This window comes from Danio rerio, chromosome 23, assembly GCF_049306965.1.
Source record: "Danio rerio strain Tuebingen ecotype United States chromosome 23, GRCz12tu, whole genome shotgun sequence".
NCBI classification, from domain to species: domain Eukaryota; kingdom Metazoa; phylum Chordata; class Actinopteri; order Cypriniformes; family Danionidae; genus Danio; species Danio rerio.
In genome coordinates, this window is record NC_133198.1 from 36266176 (window position 1) to 36283050 (window position 16875).

Here is a 16875-nt window from a genome sequence, read left to right on the forward strand (position 1 = left end):
TAGTGATAGTGATTTAGTAACTTATTATCTAAACTATAATTGGACAATGCTGACAGTTAAGGCAGAATGATTAATTGCATTTGCGATATTATGATATGTGACTAATATAAAACCACAAATGCTGCAATTTCCCTATGGTCACAAGACACACCAGAGTAAAGCACTCTTAAAGGTATAGTTCACCCAAAAATAAAACATCTGTCATCATTTACTCATCCTTTACTTATTTCAAACATTTGTGTGTTTCTTTTTTTGTTCTGTTAAACACTAAAGATATGTTGAAGCTGGAAACCTGTAACCATTTACTTTAATTTGTTTTTCCCATACTATGGAAGTCAATAGTAACGGGTTTACAGCTAAAATATTTTCTTTAGTGCTCAACAAAAGAAAGAAACTTAAAGGTTTGGAAACACTTGAGAGAAAGTAAATAGTAAGTGAATTTTCATTATTGGGTGAACTATCCCTTTAAGAGGAAGCATCTGGTTATCGACATTCATATTTGTTAACTTCTTTGGGAGGTATACACAGTATAGTGATATTTTGTAGTCCTACACTACCTGATAAAAGTCTTGTTGTTGATTCCAGTTGTAAAAGCAACAGATAATAACTTGACTTCTAGTTGATCATTTAGAAGAAGAAGAAGGTAGATTTTTCCAATGAATAATCTGTTGAACTGCATCCCAATCATCACAAATACTGTAAAAGACCTATTGGAACCCGCATGGACCCAAGATTCTCAACAAATTCAGTCAAGTTTGGTGAAGGAAAAATCATGGTTTGGGGTTACATTCAGTATGGATGTGTGCGAGATCTGCAGAGTGGATGACAACAACAACAGCCTGAGGTATCAAGACACTTGTGCTGCCCATTACACTACAAACCACAGGAGAGGGCAAATCCTTCAGCAGGATAGCGCTGCTCCTCATACTTCAGCCTCCACATCAAAGTTCCTATAAGCAAAAAAAGTCAAGGTGCTCCAGCATTGGCCAGCCCAGTCACCAGACATGAACATTACCGAGTATGTCTGGGGTAAGGTGAAGGAGGAGGCATTGAAGTTGAATCCAAAGAATCTTGATAAACACTGGGAGTCCAGCAAGAACGCTTTCTTTGCCATTTCAGATGACTTTATTATTAAGTTATTTGAGTCATTGCAGAGATGTATGGATGCAGTCATGCAAGCTCATGGGAGTCATACACAATATTCATTCTTTTTCCACTGCATTATGACTTCATATTATATTTTGTGCATTATTTCTGTTAAGTGACAAGACTTTTGTCTTAGCAAAAACAGACGATACTGTCCTAATTAAATCATTACAAATCAAGGCATGATCATATTTGAATTTGCTAAAATAAGTGTAATCTAGAGGCCTTATGTCTTTCATATAAGCCACTTCTGATACCACATGATCAATTAGAAGTCAAGTTATTATTTTCTGTTCCTAAAACTTGAATAATAGTGTTTTGTCAGGTAGTGTTTAATGTATGCATCAGGAAGATTTTATGAATGCACAGTTTATGAAATTGCCTTTAAACGCTTGTTCAATTTTTACTTGCACTTTCATTTATTGAACACCTAGCAGCCAACAGTATTCTTTTTTTTTCACTTAAAAATTATAGTCAAAAAGAACTAATTGAAGATGTAAAGTTTACATCATATGTTTTACACAGCGGATGCCATTCCAGCTGCAACCCAGAACTGGGAAACATCCATTCAATTTAACATGCACGCACATAATCTACGGCCAATTTAGTGTACTTAATTCACCTACTGCATGTCTTTAGACTGTGGGGGAAACCGGAGCACCCGGAAGAAACCCACACCAACAAGGGGAGAACATGCAAACTCCACACAGAAATGCCAACTGACCCAGCCAAAACTCAAACCAGCAACCTTCTTACTGTGAGGCAACAGTGCCATCCACTGAGCTACCGTTTTTAAGGCAGATTTATAAAGAAAATTGCATAAGTTTTTACTTTAATTTTCTGAAGATAATAATTACATTACATACTAATATTTTCATACCTTCATTGATTCATTTTCTTTTCTGCTTTAGTCCCTTTATTAACCTGGGGTCGCCAAAGCAAAACTTATCCAGCATATGTTTTACGCAGCGGATGCCCTTCCAGCTGAAACCCACCACTAGGAAACATCCATACACGTTAATTCATTCACACACATACACTACGGACAATTTAGCTTACTCTATACCAGTGGTTCTCAAAGTGGGGGTCGGGACCCCCAGAGGGGTAGTGGGACAATGAAGAGGGGTTGCCTGGTGACTTCCAAAAATCTATTTATTTTTATTGAACCATAAGATTTACCATATTTTATTCACAACCTACTGAAGAGAAAAAAAAAGTTGTTTATAGTTACTATAGTAGCTTATTGTTCTATTGGATTGCGACCCCTGGGGTAATTACATTTAGACACAGCAATAGTGTCAGATGCAGCAGATTGATTTTATAACACCAGGTTAAACTTTCTGGCCCTTTTACAGCACTGACATACATTAAAAAATTAAACGAAGAACAGACTTGGGTCTATTGGTGTGTGTGCGCCATTGCATGCAAGGTCTCTGTATTTATAACCACCTCAGAAGATATTGGGGGTCACAAGTCACTGGCATTGTCATTTTGGGGGTCGCGAGCTGAAAAGCTGAAAAAGAAACCCCTGCTCTATACCACATGTCTTTGGACTTGTGGGGCAAATCGGAGCACCCGAAGGAAATATTTTCACACCTAATATTATTGATTATCCATTTTTTAAATAACACCGATGAAAAAAAGTGCTAAATATATTGAATATAAAAAATTAAATATATGAATAAACAAATATATAAACAAACAAATAAATATTGCAATTAGATTATTTTATAAATTTTGCTCATCCCTACCGACAGTTCCCAGTGCCTCTCATGAAGACGTTTCTGCAATAAAGCACCTGACAGAACATAATGACAGCAATCTGTTCCCTCCATCGAGAGCGCTGCCATTGTCCTGTCAGTGTTTTGACGGTGTGTAAGGGGAGTCTGCGCTGGAATGCAGTCTGGCGGCTGTTGCCTTGACAATCTTAGCACTTCCTGTTTCCAGTCCACGACAGTGGCGGTGCGCTCGTCTGGCATTGAGGAAAAACTAATTATCCAGCCTGGCTCCATCTCCCCTGAGCTCGCACATACCCCTGAAGCAATCCACAAGGCTAATAACAATGACAATGCCTGCAGACAATGCAGTCTGTACGTCAGCCTCAGAGAGACAGGACAGACCGGGCTATGAAAACACACAGGAACGGGCGCTGAAAGCTTTGGAACAGAGTACAGAAGGAACTTATTCACCGAGATGAGCTCACACAAACACACGGCATCCTCTCTCTCTTTTTCTCTTATCTTATAAGTGCTTCTCTTCTTCTTAAAAAAAGCCTCCTTTTTCCTTTCCTTTTATTTCTTCTATAATTGAACTAATTACTTCATTATACAAATCCAGACTAATGTGCTCCTGGAACCACACATCATGGATTAATAGTGGTGCTAAGCAGCAATTATAGGCAATTAGTTCATAAATCAACATCTAAACAAATTACAGTGCAGGGGGAGGAGAGGAGAGTATGTTCAAAACACCGGCAGGCCAATGGGCCACATACTGAAACTTTAAGCATTCCATCAGTGAGAGCTGGCGGTTTCATATGCTCTATAATCATCACTAATCAGCGAAAACAGTACTTCACCTGTATAAGTTGATTGTTTGTATCAAGCTAGTTTTAGACATAAATAATGCACTCAAAGTAGGAGTTAGGGCTGAGCCGATAAACAACATTATACCGAATTATGATCAAATTTATGTTGATAACAATAAGCTCTGCACTTAAAAATAAATAAATACAAAAATCAAGGAAAGATCATATTTTATTTTGCTAAAATAATCGTAATCTATAAGTCTTTGCCTTTCATACAAGCCACTTCTGATACCAAATGATCAACTAGAAGTCAAGTTACTGTTTGTTGTTTTTAAACCTTGGATAGTAGTGTTTTATCAGGTAGTGTATAATGCATGCATCAGGAAGCTGTTACGAAAACAGTTTAATGAAATTGCCTTTGAAAGCCTGTTCAATTTTTACACCTAGCAGCCTAGAGCATTCAGTTTCTTCCATTAAAAATTATAGCTGAAAAGAATTGATCATTGATGTAAAGTAGTGAAGTGATGTCACCTGTTTTTTACTCTATTTTGATCTAATGCCAAGTTCAGACTGCATGATAGCCCCGATTTTGACATGCCGACAGGTTTTGAGAAATCGCCGACAAATGCCTAAAATCACAAGTAACAATCACAAAATCTGAACTATCAAAGACGAGAACTAAGAGAATCTCTGACGAGTCACCGATGCCCGTGAGATATTTGACATGCTAAATATCTGGAGCTGTCGGCCATTTAAATCATGCTGTGTGAAATGAGTTTTGACTGAAAATACCGGTGATTACCCTCAGCCAATGAGAGAGCAGCATTCACTAGAATGGATACCTGCAGGCCAGCGGGAGGTTGTGGGAGAATTAAAAAGGGTTCATTTTCAGTCTATTTGGACCCTAGAAACGAAGGAAAAACTAGTGGAAATTTGTCAGGAGCACCCGTGTCCGTTTAACTTGTCATGTGAGCAATTTCACAACCGGGTCGAAAAAGAAAAAGAAAGCAAGAAATTGCTAATTCCTTCAAACCCAGGTGAGCAAATATGTACATTTTCTACACCATTAAAAGCTTCTTTCTCATTAATAACAAAGCATATACTACATGTTTTTGGTTGTGAGACAGTTTGGACAAAGTTGTTTGTGATTCGAGAGGGGTCTGGCTGCAGACTCGATGCAGTGCAATCTGAGCTGCATCCAATGCTTTTTAATGCACTCACCTAACCCCACCCCTAACCCTACCCGTCACAGTGATGTCACTCACTCCATTCAGTCTGACATTGCATCGCTTAGTGATGCAGTCTCAGCTTGCATCATAAAGGCTAAATCCAGATACTATTGGGCAATTCTCCTATTGTAAAGTCATGCAGTGTAAAACCTCCTGTTGCCAATCCATCTTGCAGTGGAAACAAAGCAGCAACAAAACGCTAACCAAGATAGTCATGCAGTGTGAAAACATCTGTGTTACTTTTAAAAATCATGCAGTCTGAACTTGCCATGAGATCCAATCACATAGCATAAATGTGCAACAATGGGAATCTAGAAGTATGTTGATATTAGAGATGTCACTGGAAATGTATTGACTGAAAATATGTTATGCCATTTAATGGACCCTCTAATTTTTGTGGCTTCAGTCATGGTGGGGTACTCTTTTAAACATGGAAGCATTAACAGCTTATATATCTTTATCGTTCAATATGGAAAATAATTATAGAGATTGCATTTTTGCCATATCGCCCAGCCCTAGTAGGAGTGTAACAGTTAAGTGCTAACCTTGATTTAGAGGTCCACGCTTCAATATGGGTTCAGTACAACAGAAACAAGCAACAAATCCCCAATGCTTGTTTTATCTGTTTTAGGGATGCACCGATACCATTATTTTTGGAAATGATCCGATCCTGATACCAAAACTTTGAGTATCAACCAATACAGATCCGATCCTGATACTTTGCCGTTTTTTTTTTAACATAATACAGTTTCTATAGTTCTGGTGAATAACCCAAATAATATCTCCTTTAGTAAAAATAACAGACCTGTTGGCCTACTATACTGTATATGACAGATGGCACAATCTAACTAAAAACATGCTTGCCATAAACTAGACTACATTATTTGAGCATTCCTTACAACAGGGGTTCACCAAACTTGTTTCTGGAGGGCCGGTGTCCTACAAATTTTAGCTCCAACCCTAATCAAACACACCTGAACAAGCTCATCAAGCTCTTACTAGGTATACTTGAAACAACCAGGCAGGTAAAGCAAGCTGGAGCTAAACCCTGCAGGGACACCGGCCCTCCAGGAGTGAGATTGGTGACCCCCTGCCTTACAACATTGACATGATCTGTTGTGGTCCAGCTTATGCTTCCTTTTTTAATATTAAGATTTTTCTTTGAAATCTGTAATAGGTTACAACTATTGACACTAATTGTTGGTAAAATAACCAGCCTTTTAGCAAAGCCTGATATTTTTCTGCAGATTTGACAAAGACTAAACTAAACTGTTACAATGAAATACTATTTTAGGGTAGCTTATATTGGGCTAAATAATTTTCTGTTCATGACAATCCAAATTGCGCCCATCAGTTTCAATTTTATTAATTTAAATCAACTACTTTGAACACAAGAGCCAGACAAACTATTCACAGCACTGAAAGTATTCCTCTCAGAAAAATAAACTCAGTCGAAAGGATGAGAGAACAGAAACTCATTGTGAGAATAATCTTACAGAGTGGCGCACATCGAGTCTACAAAATCCATGCGCGAATGACGTGCTTGATGTATCACTAAGACACAGCTCGCAGTCCTCCGGTATCTGTGGACACTGCCAAAACAGCAACACAAAGGGAAGAAATCAGAAATCAGCATTGAGGATCTGATCAATGAATTGCTGAGCCTTTTCTAATATAAAGTTTTAGGTAGGCCTACTTTGTGTGAAGAACAGGTAATAACCCTCTCCAGTATTTCGAATACGATCTTTACTTCACATTAAACGATAGAATGGCTTCAGAACATTTGGGATATAGTAGGCCTACACAACAACTTTTTACTGCCTTATAATAGGCTAACTTCATAGGTTTTGTTGGCTTATAAATGACACAGAATATAGCGCACGCGCAAAATCGGATTTGGTTTGGTACCAGCTGGTTGATACCCGATCCAGCAAAAATTCGGTTTCGAACCGATATTCAATCCAAGTATCAGGATCGGTGCATCCCTAATCTGTCTATTTTGAACAGGCAGAAGTGTTTTGGTCACAATCAGCTACTATGAAGAAGCACTAACATGCTTCTTGAGATACCAAAGTATAAAATAATAAATAGAATAATGAAAAATTTAACTTTTGAATTAGGAGAATGTGTAATAAAATGTTTAAAGGTTGAGCTCAACTCCAAAAAAGATAAAATAAGATTTGATAAGCTTCAAAACTGAAATCTCTTTTAATGAAAATGCTAGAACAGGAGGTCCATCCATCTGTTGACAAAGGGATAGTTTCATGTTTTTATTTTCTGCTTTTTTTTAATTCTGTATTTATTCAATCACACTTTACTACTTACAAACCAGTTTGAGTTTCTTTCTTCTGTTGAACACAAAAAAAAATACTTTGAAGAATGCTGGAAACCTGGAACCATTGACTTCCGTAGTATTTTTCCCTACTATGGACACCAACGGTAACAGGTTTTCAACATCCTTTAAAGTATCTTCTTTAGTTTCCAACAGAAAAAAAAAGAAAAAAAATTAAACCTGTTCAGAACAAGTCAAGGGTGAGTAAATGACGGCAGATTTATCATTTTTGGGTGAACTATGCCTTAAATGCGATCACTGCTCTATTGTATTTGTATAGGGGACCACAGACTGGCTTATGTGCATATGAGATGAGACTGTCTTAAATTGTCCATTGTTTCTCTAAATAAACACACATTTAAAGAACGTGCACTTGCATCTTTTACAGTGCCTCACACACGAGCACTATATTTTCAGACGGCTTGACAAGATTAAAAACTGCCTATACTTTTGCAAATCTAACCATAGTTTTACAATGGTAATTGATGTAAAAGTGCGATTATAAAAATGATCAATGCACCAAAAAAAAACATGGTTGCTGCAATTTTACTATTAAAAAAAACATGGTTAAATGCTTGGAAAGAGGAAATATTGACTTCTTAAAGCAAGCTTTTTATCTTTTTCTTTTTCTTTTTTTACTTTTTGTAAACTTGCTCATTTTTTTCTTCCTCAGAGTACATGTTTGTTTTAATTCAGAAATGTAATTGGTTTTTATTTTATTTTGAGGGTATAGAGGGAAAATAAAAAAAACTAAGACCAAGTCTGTAATTTTTCTTATTCTTTATTATATACTACTATGTATGATCTTGTTAAGTGAAGTTTATGTATAAACAAATTTCGAGAGGATCACGTGCTTATGATTGCTAGCAGCTGACCCGCATTATCTAATTTACTACGATCCAATCAGATGACTCTATAACTACTACTATAAATACCCTGGGGTTTATTCAATTGCTATCTTCGTTTTGAAGAGTCCCCCCTTCCTCCCCTACTCCTCCTTCTTAGACGGGTGACACGGTGGCCCAGTGCCTAGCACTGTCGCCTCACAGCAAGAATGTCTCTGGTTCCTGGCTTTACCAAAACTAGCAGACATTTCTGTGTGGAGTTTGCACTTCTCCACACGGTTCCCCGGTTTCCTCCCACCGCCTAAAAACTTGCAATTAAGTCAATTGAACAATCCAAATGGTCAACATAGACACGCTTCTAGTTAGTAATTTATTTCAAGAGCATTCACTTGCTACAGCAGGGGAGTTCTCGAGATCTACCTGAGCTCAAACTCCCCTCCCGCCTTGCAACGGGAGGGAGCCCTGGGCTCGAGGATCTCATGAGCTCAGGGCTCTCTCCCGGGACAGCATGCCAAACAAGCTTTTATAATTAATCATCAGCTAAGTGTGAACTCTTGAAACACCGATAAATAAATTAAAACATGGTTAGTTTTTAAAAGCAAAAGAAGCCAAAAAATTATAGGGATACTTTACCCAAATATTCATATTTACTCACCCACAAGTGGTTAAACAAAGAAGATATTCTGATGAAAGCTGAAAGCCTGTAACCACTGACTTTCATAGTAGGAAAAGCAATGGTTGCAGGTTTCCAGCTACCTTCTTTAAAAAAGTCAAAGACGATTGGAGCGAGTAATTACAGAATATTCAGTTTTGGGTGAACAACTATCTCTTTAAAGAAATATACTGAAAGTGGCCACCCTCATGTTGCTCCAAACCTGCATCATTTTTTGTTTTTCTCTACAGAAGTTTTTCATAAGCACTGGCATCAAACCAACAGCGTACAAACAAACTTTTTGATTTCTCAATATATTTTATGTCCCACAGATGAAAAGACACGTGTGTGTGATTAAATTATGAAAAAATGTAATTCTATCCCTTTAAGTTTGAATGCATTATGGCTCCATTTTCTGTGGTTTGCGCTCCTTCTAAACAGGTCTAAGCTTGCATTAGCACTTTAGAAATCGGCCTAAGAGAGACACGATATTAAGCAACCCAAATTCATTGTTTTCATTAATGCAGCATTAAAAGTCAACAAAATATGAAGCATAAAGTATTCTGAAATTGTTACAGAATCTATCCAGGGACCACTTATCATCATTAACGGTAAAGTTAGTTTGAAATCTTGCTGTATTTTCCAAGTAAAAAATATTAAAACTGTAGAGCAACACTGATTGTATAATATTTACTGGGAAACACCCATACATTCTCAAATTCACACACACACTCATACACTACGGGCCATGTTAGTTCATCCAATTCACATAAATTAAGTTTTGGGTGAATTGGATAAACCAACGACCTTTTTTCTGTGAGGCGACAGTGCTAACCACTGAGCCACCATGCTGCCCTACTAATAATCATGTCCAGTAATTTGTAATGCAAGAATGGAGCCTGTGCAAACAAACAAACAAAAAAAGTTGTAGATATTAACTATGTGACAATGTCTTACATCTGACAAGTCCGTCTTCCTGCTTCTCTCTGATGCGTAATGATTTTCTGATGGTGTTGAAATGCCATGACACAGCAAGAAGCCGAGAACACATCTTCACTGCAAAATGAAGACAATGCCATGGCGCAGATGGGCTCTGTCAGAAAGAAACAAAACAACATGGGTTTATTGCCACTCTCTCTGACACATACTATTTTTGTTTGTCCCTCACATACATATAAATGTCAAAAATGAATTCTGTCTCCCTCACACACACACACACGCATTGAAACAGATGGAGACAAACAAAGCATAACAGCAGACTCATTCATGCATTGGAACAAAGTATGTAGGCATTTCTGCACCGAATGACATTTTTAAAGTAAATAATTATTTATAGAGCAGCATAAAAGTTAGATGATTTACACTCATCTTCCAATTTTGACACTTTTCAAATAATGAGCTTTGTCGACCTGAGGGATATTTGTCAGGTTAAAACCAGAACGATGTTGAACAGAAAATATTTCTGTCCTTGCCATCAAAATAATATATGACATTGCTCTGACTGAAGTGTTTTAACATCATGCTCTTGCATTAGCAAACCTAACATCAAACAGGGTCTCGACAACAAAATTCAAACAGATGGACATCAAATCAATGTTCTAGCGAGGCTGAAACTCTCAAGCTTCGTCACTTTTTTCTGACTGAGGCTTTTAATAAAGTTTTCATGAAGTTATCTTAGGGGTTGAACATTATTATTACATTATTTTGCTTTGTTATTATTACATTGCCTGTAAATGATGCCTTTTTATATTATGTTGATTGACTACTATATAGAAAGTCTTCTAAAGCTAGAAATTAAGTTAAAAGTAAAAAAAAATTGTTAAAACAAATTACAACTACACACAATGTACATCAAGCAAAGCTTTAGGAAGCATTTTTTGCCTGCAACGTTTAGAAATTGTAAGTTATCAAAGAGCACATCCTTGCTGCCTTCACAAATTGCTCAGCTGAAGGGATCTTAGGAGACAGGAAGAGATAGATGTATTGCTGGATTGGGATTTAGATTGGTCTCGAAGCCTTTCTACCTTGGAATGCATTCCTTGAAGTAAGTAAGGCTCAGCCACTATGTCATTCTTGTGGTCATGCACCAGTAGGTGACATTTTGATGATCTATTTGAGCATTAGTAGACTATCTGCTTAATATCTATTGATACTGCTGCTCAACAGACATTTAACTGACTATAAGAAACTTTGCAAGTACATGTCAACTTACACTAACCCGAACCCCAACCTAACAGTCTACTTATGATCTAATGAGAATTAGTTGGCATGTAGATGCAATGTAACTTAAATTCAACAAACGGACCATCAAAATAAACTGTTTTTTTTATTTGCACAGAAGGTAAATCGCATCATAATGAACTACCTCAAGACATGTGCACTTTAGAATTGCAGAAAACTGTTTGGAAGCATTAAAAGTGTCCAAGGAAATCTTTAGATGCATTGACCAAGAGACTGTTAAGATGCGTGTCTCTAATGAGAAGGTGACAGGTGTTTACTGAATGATGGCCTTAAACACCCAGCAGGCACGTCAACATGACGTCAGATTGACATTGTACCCTAAAGTCAGGAGGACGCTACATTTTGTTTGGAAATAAAAATCAGGTTGACGTCAGAACTCAACGTCAGGCCAATGTCTATGTCCAACCTAAAACCAACCAAATATCAATGTGAAAAGTCAGTATTTGACGTCAATATGATGTTGGTTTAAGATTAAGTTGACTCGACGTTGGATTTTGGTCACTTTCTAACACAACCTAAAATCAACTAAATATCAACATCATTTAATGTCATTATTAGACATCAAAATAACATTGTCCTTAGACGCTGGCTAGACATTACATTTTGGTCACCTGACATCACAACCTAAATCTAACCTAATATTAACATCTTATGATGTTGTGTGCCTGCTGGGCAATACTTAAATGCACTACAAAATGTTACATTTACACACATACATGCACAAATTACATGTAAATGCATTAGCTTTTTACAACGTAATACTCATGAGTACTTATGAAAGGCAAACTTTTTGCTCATACTTTGAGTAATATTTACAACAGACACTTTTACTCTACTTGCACTACATTTTTAGACAAGTTATGGTACTTTTACTTGAGTATGATTATTTAGTACTCTTTCCACCATTGCTAAAAATCAACCAGAGAAACCCAAACTTCTGTCAGACTCTACTTGTAATTTACCTTAATTAATGTAAAAAGAACGAGTCCCAATTTCATAGATAAAGTGAAAAACAGCACATTAAGCGTTTTCTCCCCATTGAAGTCTATTATAAAGAAAAAGCTTAATGTTGCTTATTGTACCTCAACAACAAGTGGGAAAAATAAAATTTCTATCATATTTTTCTTGTGATTAACACTAACTTTGATTTTATGAAAAGCCTTTTTGACATTTGGTTTCCCTCAGTTGTTGTAAAGTTATGTTAAGCCTTTCCTTATTATAGACTTCAATGGGGAGAAAATGCTGATCGTGATATTGTTCACTTTATCTATGGAATTAAGGCCCGTTCATTTTACAATAGTTAGTGTTAATCACAAGTAAAGTTTGACAGAAATGTGGTTTTACCTGGTTAGTGTTAAGGCATGTTAAGCGGTTTCCTTGTAATTGTTGAAGTCCAGCTTCTCCAGCCTCTGGTGCCTAGACTGTAGCACTACACAAGAAGTTTGACCATAGGAGAAACGGTTGTGCCTAACTAAGCCTGGTTTCTCTCGAGGATTTTTTGATTCTTCGCTTTCGCCAATTGGTGAAGTTTTTTCCTCGGCGTTGTCACCACTGGCTTGCATGGTTCGGGACCTGTAGAGCTGCGCATTGATGGATTTGCTCTGCAGTGCAGTGTTTGAACTCTCAGAAGTGAACATTAAACCACAATGAACTGAGCTAAACTGAACTTAAGCTTTGAAAACTGGACTGACACCGTTTCAATTTACAATAATCTTGTATGTGAAGCTGCTTTGACACAATCTGCATTGTAAAAACGCTATACAAATAAAGGTAAATTGAATTTAACAATAGACTTAAAAGGCAGAATGTGAAAATTTTCACACACTAAAATTAGAGCTCATTTTTTTGACATCAGAACGTGTTTGTCTTGAGTACACATTTGATAGAAATTTGATTTTTCCCGCTTGTTGTTAAGGTACATTGAGCCACATTAACCTTTTTCCTTACTTCAATGGGGAGAAACTTAATGTGCTGTTTTTCACTTTATCTATGGAATTAGGACTCGTTCTTTTCCCATTAGGGTTAATTACAAGTGTAGTTTGACAGAAATCTGGGTTTCTCTGGATGATGTTTAGGTATATTAAGCCACGTGTTTAAAAATGTGCCGTCATTTTGTGATGGGCTGAGACGACCCCTATCAACGGGCTAGCGATGGGCCTAAACCATCAACATCCGAGTGTGTAACAATTCAAAAAATGATTCGTGTCAGTTTACAAGTGTACCTGTTTCCTCCAATTAAATGGATAAAGGGGCTTTCAAATCCCCGTGCACCCCTCCCCAAACATTATCTTCCCTATTCCACCGCCTTTAAACCAAAATGGAGCAAATTGATTGAGTCTCCAGGGAATCTTTCGTGTCATTGGAAGATTTTTTTTTACCTGACTCATTTGCATCTCTTTGACATCTCTCGAAGGGAGCACGCGTTTAACAGACACTCCGTCTGTAAAGCATCTCGTACACACGTATGCTGTTGAGATTACATCTGTGAGTTAAAAGCAAACTTTTTCACACCGTATGTTCTCCACGTTGTGCGGCGGCGGTTTCCTTCAGTATAGAAACGAGTCTCTTCATTGCAGTTTTCAGATTTCCAGTTTGACTCGGCGGAACCACAGTGCCCTCCAGTGGGCCACAATCAGACACTGCAAATGTTTGATCTGTTCTCACATCGAGTCTCTGCAGTTTTATTTCACTTTTGGTAGATTGGAAATGTGTTGGTTAAATATAAAAATATCTGAATATAAATATGGATGATTGAGATGCAATATTTGCATTATTGTTCATTTGAATCATTTTTTGGGGGGGGGGGGTAAATAAGTCAGTTTTATTTTATAGACATGTTGACTGAATTTGTGTATATTTTCTATCTATTATGTAAAAATAGCTAATTTCCATTCTCAATTTAATGTATTAATTGCCACATTAATTATAATAAGCCATATTAATCAGGCCTGTAGCCAAGGGGTTCAAAAGACCCACCACTCACTGACAAAGCCAAAATTTGTCAAATACATGAGATCATTTGTCTTAATTGTGTTTTCACATTTTATCTGCTTTTATCTGTTCTGTTTTTTTTGTTTTTTTTTTGATAATTTTTATTATTTGTTTTCATTTTTCTTATACTTGTCTCTTTTATTCCTGTTTATTTAAAGCACTTTGAATTGCCACCATGAAACGTGCTATATAAGTGAACCTGCCTTGCCTTATTTTGACTGCTATGCTATCATACATTGTGAAAATAACTCATCGAAAAAGGCTTTAAGAGCAAGTGAATTCCTTGGTTGACACTTCTGTGTTACTTGAGATCAGTTTTGATCAATGGAAACAATTATTTTTCATGAATCCAACAACCAGCTGTGCAAGAAAACAATCTAAGATGAGAGAAGTAATCTTTACTGTATTGTTTTTAAATGGAGAAATCATTTTACAAATAACATTTATTCTATATCTTGGTCCTTATTCCTGACACACAAAATGAGCAATAAAAAGCACCAAAAGTGGCCCGTATTAAAATGAACTGAAATACTATTTTTGCGAATGCTGTTAACAATGAATATTCAAATGTACTTTTTTCAAAAGACGGTAGAAAAGTTGTGAAGCTTAACATTATTATTATTTATTATTAATATTATTATTACTATTATTATTATTATGTTTTAATTTTTATTTTTCAAAATACTTTTCTTGACTGAGAAAAGTTAAATGTGCGGGCCAGTTTGTTATTTGCCTAATTAAATGACAATAAGCCACAGTTTTTAATTTAAATATTTTAGATTTCTATTTTTTTCTAATGATGTCTTAGTCCCTTTATTGATATGGGGTTGCCACAATGGAATGAACCGCAAACTTATCCAGCATATGTTTTACGCAGTGGATGCCCTTCCAGCTGCAACCCATCACTGTGAAACACTCATTCACACATAATAATAATAATAATAATAATAATAATAATAATAATACATTTTATTGATAATGCACTTTTCTAAGAACCTAAGCGCTACAACAACAGAGACATCAAACATGCAATTAAATATAAGTATACATTAAAAAAAGTTCTAAAATATAAACACAGAATAATCAATAATCTAAAAATGCAGTCTTAAACAGATGAGTTTTTGGCATCTTCTTAAAACTAGCTAATGTGAAAACATTTCTCACAGAATAAGGTAGAGCATTCCATAACTTAGGTGCAGCAACAGAGAAAGCTCTCTGTTCTCTTCCCCCATTGATTTTATACTACAGGGTGGCTGTTGAAGGGTGAGAGTATCAGCAGACTGCAGGGAGTGAGAAGGTGTATACTGAGAGACACAGATATAGGATTTTTTTGTTTAAAACAAAATGTTAAAAACATCATAACAAAGATTAATAACTGTATCGGATGTATTTTTATTTGTTAACCAAAGTAAAAAAAAAATCATCTTTAAATGTCACCCTGTAGATAATATAAAAAGTTATCAAATAATATTGTAGGCTATAATTATTCAATATTATTTGCAGCTGGTAGACGTCAATTGACTGCATACAAATAACGGCCTCATAATCAGGTGTAAAGTTTATTGATTTCCACATGATGTTTTATTATAACTGATAATGGACCACAAAACCCACCATCATGACCAGACATGTAACTAAAATCATTTCTGAAGTAAATGGCCACTTCATTTCTTTCCTCTGCTCACTGCAATCTATCAGATCCAGTTAACCACCAAATATAAGCTGAATGATATAATCAGATGAAGCTGTGATTGACAGTAAAAGTGAACGCCATATCTGCATGTGAGATAAGCATGCAGATACACCAACGCAGAACTACACAGCTCCTCTATTTTTATTATTATCCCCATAAACGCACTGATCACCCCAGTAAATTCAGTTATGGGGGCCGGTTTTTACAGTCTGTAATAATGGAAATCGCCCAACTACATAATCAACCCACTCAACACCTATGTAGATACAAGCATGGTATGATATTAACATGTATGGAGGCGACGGAGTGTGGACTGACCTCTTCATATAGTTCATCATAATGAGATCCCTCGGGAGCCTGTTTACAGCTTTAACACAGTCCGTTTAAATATCCATCTACGAACAAAACCCTGACCGCCATCTGCATTCATTAGAAGATGATCATCATAACATTTGAATATCATGAACAACGCTGCACCATTAAAAGCATACAGTAGGCTAGTTTATAATGCATTCTAGTGTTTTTGAAGTGTTTTATGCTAGTATTTACAAGTCTTTGTTAATAAATTCAATAGCATACTACAAAAACAGCACTTATTTTTTTTGTTTCCTACAGTTTCCTACAGTTTAAACATGTTTTATTTCATTCAGCTGGTCTCAGGTCTGGCGGGAGAACAATTAGCTTAGCTTAGCAAAAAGAATTGAATCAGATTTGACAAGTAGCATCTTGCTCAAATTTAAAAAAAAAAAAAAAAAAGATACCTTTCTGTATGAAAGCCTGAAACTTCTGTAGCTACATTGTGTACTAAGACAGGAGGAGAATTAAAATGGGCTATTTAGATGCTCATGCTCTAATATGATTCAATTATTTATTATGCTAAACTAAGCTAAGCTAAGTTAAAAGTGCTCCTTCCAGACCCAGAGATCAGCTGAATGGATTCAAAAATGGTAAAACTGAACTGTTTAACTGGGCCTAATGTGTCATTTAAATACTGAACTGATGTAATACTCCAGTACTATAATAGTTTTTACAGTGGTGTATTGAAGTATAAAGTTGTAAAAAAAATGTATTGGGTCATGTGTTTATGTTACTATAGTTAGGGTTAGGGTTAGGCAAGTTTATTTATATAGCACAGTGGTTCTCAAATTTTTCTCTCCAAGTACCACCAAAATTAGCAGTATTGAAATACAGTAGCGTAGTAGGCCCAGTAAAGCAGCTA

General features: G+C 36.3%; 1 protein-coding gene across 14 annotated transcripts in view; it reads right to left on the bottom strand.

The window, feature by feature from the left end:
* plxna2 (plexin A2) overlaps window positions 1–16875 on the bottom strand; it is a 775253-nt gene that overhangs the window by 747878 nt on the left and 10500 nt on the right. For 10 of the 14 annotated variants that reach the window (XM_073939236.1, XM_073939226.1, XM_073939228.1 and 7 more), the window contains exons 1-2: window positions 13351–13525; window positions 9689–9824 (exon numbers count right to left, since the gene is read on the bottom strand). The gene's annotated coding sequence lies outside the window, so the exon portion shown is untranslated. Of the gene's footprint in view, window positions 1–6398; window positions 6495–9688; window positions 9825–13350; window positions 13526–16875 lie in introns of those variants that run through there. The other 4 variants (XM_073939232.1, XM_073939237.1, XM_073939239.1 and 1 more) reach the window with 2 other exon arrangements.